Genomic DNA, 6,549 nt, shown 5'->3' with positions numbered 1-6,549 from the left:
GGGGTTCCAGCGGATTTATTTATGGATTTCTTTAGTTAAATTGTTTCGATGCCTTAGTGTGTGGTGATTGTATGATAACCTAGTATTGGTTGTGCTTATTCGTCTTATAAGAGTCGCGAACTTATAAGATAGTGTGTTAATTCTCAATGAAGCGACAGTGAATTTAAGGATTTAAAACTTGCCATGCTAGCATAGGTTCATGTGTTATTGTTATGCATGATTCGTAGGTAATTTTATCCATATTACTTACCCTATATAATCAAGATAGATAACTTATGCTTAAACCGTTATGTTGTCAAATTCTATAGATATATAGGGTCTCAATATAATTGGTATCTATTCAGCTTTTATCTCTTTTGTGGATGTCTGGTAGTATGGTACTCGTGCAACGAAAGTTGGCGTTTATCAGTTTTGTGTTGTCTGATTAGTGTCATCACCATTGCATGCTAAGGTTAAGAACAATAAGGCTATTGAATGAAGTATTTAATGAAGTTAGAATCCCATGTTTGTCTCATATAATATACAACTCTCTTTACTCTCTTGGTTATAATTATTAGTTTAATTCGTAGTATAAACAACCCAAATTGTCATCCTCTTAGCATTGAATAATAACCCTACATTGTTGCTTAAGTGCATGAATTAATTAGTTAACCAAGCCAGTCTATGTGGGAACGAACTAGAAAATATTCTATATTACCTGCGAAGGCGTATACTTGCGTGAATTATTAGCGCGTGTTTAGTGACAAACAAGTTTTTGGCGCCGCTGTCGGGGATTGCAGTGTTAATTTATAGTTATGTGCTTTCCATCAGTGGTTGTTAAAGTTCGTTAACTCGGACATTTGTACTTATTTATCTCCTTGTCTTATTTCAGGTACTCTAGCGAGAGTGTATGCATACGCGTTCGCGTACTCGTAAGAGAACACTGGATAAAGCCGATGAAGAACTTGTTGTGGTTCGAAGGGAAGTTTTTGAGGAAGAAAAGAAGGTAGAAGAAGAAGAGAAAGTCGAGGAACCAGCTTTAGTAGAGATGGGTGATCAAGCAGAAAATCCTAAGGCTTTGATGGACTATTCTCAGCCTAAGATCAATGACATTCAGTCAAGCATCATCAGGCCAGCCATCAGGGCTAACACTTTTGAGATTAAGTCAAGCACAATTCAGATGATACATAACTCACTTCAGTTTGGGGGTTCTCCTACTGAAGACCCCAACATGCACATCAGGGATTTCATCGAGATCTGTGACACGTTCAAATTCAATGATGTGACTGAAGATTCTATCAAGTTGCGACTCTTCTCATTCTCTCTGAGGGACAAAACTAAGTGCTGGTTACATTCTCTACCAACAGGGTCTATCACCACTTGGGAAGATCTTGCTTAAAAGTTTCTCACTAAATTCTTCCCTATGACGAAGACTGCTGCAATCAGGAATGCACTTACTCAGTTTGCTCAGCAAACTGGAGAATCTCTGTGTAAGATTTGGGATCGATATAAAGAGATGCTAAGAAAGTTCCCACACCATGGCATGCCTGATTGGATGATTATTAACTATTTCTACAATGGATTGGGTGCTACTTCTAGACCCATGCTTGATGCAGCATCAGGAGGAGCCTTGTGGGCTAAAAGCTACGATGAAGCTTATGAACTTATTGAAGTGATGGATGCTAATGAGTACCAGAATCCTTCCCAGAGATTGACTCGGGGAAAGGTAGCAAGAATTCTGGAGTTGGATGCATTAACTGTTATAGCTGCCCAACGTAAGGCTTTGACGATGAAGGTGGAAACTTTGGCTAATTATGGAGTTAATCAAATCGCTAGTGTCTGTGAGCTTTGCGCTGGTGCCCATGAGACTGATCAGTGCATAATTTCTAGTGAATCAGCTCAGTGCGCGAGCAACTTTTAGTGTTCGCAGCAACCTGTGTCAGCCACTTATCATCCCAACAACCGCAATCGTCCTAATTTCAGTTGGAGCAAGACTCAGAATGCGGTTCAACAGTCGTATCAGCAGTATCTAGCTAAGCAGTACAACCCCCCTGGTTTTTAGCAACCGCAATATGCACCAAGACAACAACTCCAGCTGCAACAAGCCAATGAAAAATCTGAATTAGAGGAGTTGAAACTTATGTGTAAGAGTCAAGCTGTTTCTATCAAGACCTTGGAAAATCAAATTGGACAAATTGTCAATGCCTTGCTTAATCGTCATCCTGGTACACTACCTAGTGACACTGAAGTGCCAGGAAAGAGGGAAGCTAAGAAGTAGGTAAAGGCAATCACTTAAAGGTCTGGAAAGGTCGCAAATCCCGAAAAAACTCAAGTATTGACTGAAGAAGTAGAAGATGAGAAAGAATTAGAGCAGAAGGATGTAGAAGTGGAACCAAGGAAGACTACTGTTGAGCACACTCCTCCTGAGGGTAATACAGGGGAGAAACAGATCTATCCTCCACCGCCTTTTCCTAAGCGGCTACAGAAGAAAAAGCTGGACAAGCAATTTGAGAAGTTTCTGGAGGTGTTCAAGAAACTTCATATCAACATACCTTTCGCTGAGGCTCTTGAGCAGATGCCTAGTTATGCAAAGTTTATGAAAGGTATTCTCTTTCAGAAAGTGAAGCTAGATGATTTAGAGATAGTCGCTCTTACCGAGGAATGCAGTGTTATGCTGTAACAGAAGTTGCCTCCGAAGCTTAAGGATCCAGAAAGCTTCACTATTCCGTGTACTGTTGGAAAAGTGTCTTTTGACAGATGCTTATGTGACTTGGGAGTTAGCATTAATCTAATTCCATTATCAATCTTCAAGCAGTTGGACTTACCTGATCCAAAACTGACTTATATGACCTTGCAGTTAGCCGATCGTTCTATTACATATCTGTGAGGTATTTTGGAGGATGTCTTGGTCAAGGTTGATAAACTCATCTTCCCTGCTGATTTCATAATTCTTGATTTTGAGGAGGATAAGAAGATTCCCATAATTTTGGGAAGACCTTTCTTGGCGACTGGTCGAACCTTGATAGATGTGCAGAAGGGCGAGCTCACAATGCGAGTGCTGGATCAGGATGTAACTTTTAATGTGTCCAATGCTATTAAGTTTCCTATGGAAAATGAGGAATGCCTAAAAGTGGAGTTGGTTGATTCTGTGGTTACTTCAGAACTTGATCAATTGTTAAGGTCTGATGCCTTAGAGAAAGCCTTATTGGGAAATTCAGATAGTGAAGATGATGTAGGTGAAGAATAATTGCAGTATTTGAATGCTTCTCCCTGGAAGAGGAAGATAGATATGCCTTTTAAATCTCTTGGAATGGAGGAATTGAACAAAGCTCCTAAACACCTCAAGCCATCTATTGAGGAAGCTCCCACTCTTGAGCTTAAGCCTTTACTAGAGCATTTGAGGTATGCGTTTTTAGGTGATGCATATATTTTACCTGTTATTATTGTATCTGACCTTTCAGATACTGATGAGGAAAAGCTTTTGAGGATTATGAGAGAATTCAAATTGGCAATTGGCTGGACTATAGCTGATATAAAGGGAATCAACCCTTCTTATTTCATACATAAAATTCTGCTAGAGGAAGGTAGCAAGCCTACGATCGAGCAACAAAGAAGACTTAATCCAATCATGAAGGAAGTAGCAAAGAAGGAAATTCTAAAGTGGCTAGATGTAGGAAATATCTATCCTATTTCTGACAGTTCATGGGTGAGCTCAGTTCAGTGTGTGCCAAAGAAAGGTGGTATCACTGTGGTAGCAAATGAGAAGAATGAGCTTATTCCGACACGAACAGTCACAGGGTGGAGAGTTTGCATGGATTATAGGAAGCTGAACAAGGCTACAAGGAAAGATCACTTCCATCTTTCTTTCATTGATCAGATGTTTAATAGATTGGATGGGCATAATTACTATTGTCTTCTGGATGGCTATTCGGGATATAATCAGATTTGTATCGCTCCAGAAGATCAGGAGAAGACTACATTCACATGTCCTTTCGGCACTTTTGCATTCCGAAGAGTTTTTTTTGGGCTATGTGGAGCGTCAACCACTTTTCATAGATGTATGATGGTTATCTTCTCTGACATGATTGGGAATAACGTAGAAGTGTTCATGGACGATTTCTCGGTCTTTGGAACTTCTTACGATGAATGCTTGCATAATCTAGGTTTAGTATTGAAAAGGTGCGTTGAGACCAACTTGGTTCTTAATTGGGAGAAATGTCATTTTATGGTGTGCCAAGGCATCATTCTTGGGCACAAGGTTTCTAGCAAGGGGTTTGAGGTGGACAAAGCCAAGGTGGGGGTGATCGAAAATCTTCCTCCACCCATATCTGTTAAGGGAATTCGCAGTTTTCTTGGTCATGCGGGTTTCTATAGGCGTTTAAGGACTTCTCGTAGATTTCAAATCCTTTGTGCAATTTATTAGAGAAAGATGTTCCTTTCAAGTTTGATGACGAGTGCCTTGTTGCTTTTGAGACATTGAAGAAGAGTTTGATTACAGCACCGGTCATAACTGCACCTGATTGGTCTGAACCATTTGAAATGATGTGCGATGCAAGCGACTATGCTGTTGGAGCAGTTCTTGGGCAACGCAAGAAAAACATATTTTATGTAGTCTACTATGTTAGTAAGACTCTTAATGTTGCTCAACTGAATTACACCAATACTGAGAAAGAACTTTTGGTTATCGTATATGGTTTTGAGAAATTTCGATCATATCTTCTTGGGACGAAGGTGACAGTTTTCACTGATCACGCAACAATTCGATATCTCATCTCGAAGAAAGACTCGAATCCAAGGTTGATTCGATGGGTTCTTTAACTTCAGGAGTTTGAGTTAGAGATCAAGGACAGAAAGGGGACTGAGAATCAAGTTGTCGATCATCTCTCGCGTTTAGAGGATCCAATTGCTACTTCACAAGATAAGTCTTTGATTAATGAGTCTTTTCCCGATGAGCAGTTATTTGGAGTGCAAGTAGAAGAACCGTGGTTTGCAGAATTAGTGAACTACCATGTGAGTACGTCATGCCTCCAGAGTTGACTCCAGCTCAAAGGAAGAAATTTCTACATGAAGTGAAGTGGTATATGTGGGATGAGCCGTTTCTTTTTCGCCAAGGAGCTGACCAAATCATCAGGAGATGTATTCCTTATAGCGAAATGGGGGGGATCTTGCGAGATTGCCACTCAACGGCTTATGGAGGACATTATGGTGGAGAAAAGACAACATCTCGTATTCTTCAAGCAGGTTTCTTTTGGCCAACTTTGTTTAAAGATGCTCATCAGTTTATTTTGAAATGTGATCGATGTCAACAAGTGGGGAATATGTCCAAAAGGGATGAGATGCCTCTTAATGTGCTTCTCGAGGTTGAGGTCTTCGATGTTTGGGGAATCGACTTCATGGGGTCATTTGTCTCATCTTATAACAATCAGTATATCTTGTTGGCGGTTGATTATATGTAGAAATGGGTTGAAGTTAAGGTGCTTCCAACAAACGATGCTAAGGTAGTGCTTAATTTTCTTCACAAATAGATATTCACAAGATTTGGAACTCCAAGAGTCATAATCAGTGATGAGGGGTCACATTTTTGCAATCGCAAGTTCACTACTATGATGTGAAGGTATAATGTGAATCATCGCATTGCCACGACTTATCATCCTCAGACAAATGGTCAAGCTGAGGTGTCTAACATAGAGATCAAGCGCATTTTAGAGAAAGTTGTGTACCCGTCGAGGAAAGATTAGTCTTTGAAGCTTGATGAAGCTGTTTGAGCATATAGAACAGCATACAAGACTTCGCTAGGGATGTCACCGTATCAGTTGGTTTATGGTAAGGGGTGTCATTTGCCCGTGGAGCTAGAACATAAGGCGTATTGGCCTTTGAAGTAGTTGAATCTGGATTTGGATGTAGCTAGAAAGAAGAGGATGCTTCAATTAAATGAGCTCGATGAATTTCGACTTCAAACTTATGAGAACAACAAAATGTACAAAGAGAAAGTCAAGAGATGGCACGATCGGGGTCTAGTGCTCAAATCATTTGTGCCGGGGCAACAAGTTCTTTTGTTCAACTCTCATCTCTGTCTTTTTCCTGGAAAGTTGAAGTCAAAATGGTCAGGGTTGTTTATTGCCAAAACCGTGTTTCCACATGGAGCGGTGGAGATTTTTGAGAATGATCTGGGCTAAGCATTTAAGGTTAATGATCAGAGGTTGAAGCATTACTATGGTAACACGACAACCCGCGAGGTGGTTAGTGCCATTTTATTGTCCGTTTGATCTCAAGTTCTACGTCAAGCTAACGACGTAAAGCAAGCGTTTCTTGGGAGGCAACCCAAGTTTGTTGTTATTAGTAAGTAGAGGAAGCAAGAAGAAAAGAGAAAATCACAAAAAATCAGAAAAAGAAAAAAATTTAGGGCTCCTTAAGAAGCTTGGCGCGGCCGCGCTGATTTCACAGAAACATGGCGCGCCCGCATTGTTACAGCGCGCGGTCGCGCCGATTTGGAAGAAGTAGCGTGCGCCCGCGCTGTCTCAGCGCGCAACTGCGCCATGTTCTGACTAAAAAAAAAAGGCAGTTAAGGGG

General features: G+C 40.6%; 1 non-coding gene across 1 annotated transcript; it reads right to left on the bottom strand.

Annotated features, from left to right (window-relative positions):
• Positions 1-1,417: 1,417 nt before the first annotated feature.
• LOC141722109 (small nucleolar RNA R71) lies at positions 1,418-1,524 on the bottom strand. The gene has a single exon (XR_012575139.1). It is a non-coding gene; the product is annotated as a small nucleolar RNA R71 (small nucleolar RNA).
• Positions 1,525-6,549: the final 5,025 nt, after the last annotated feature.

Source organism: Apium graveolens, chromosome 4 (assembly GCF_009905375.1).
Source record: "Apium graveolens cultivar Ventura chromosome 4, ASM990537v1, whole genome shotgun sequence".
Lineage (NCBI taxonomy): Eukaryota > Viridiplantae > Streptophyta > Magnoliopsida > Apiales > Apiaceae > Apium > Apium graveolens.
The sequence above is the reverse complement of the archived record's forward strand: the minus strand, read 5'-3'. Positions and strand labels throughout refer to the sequence as shown.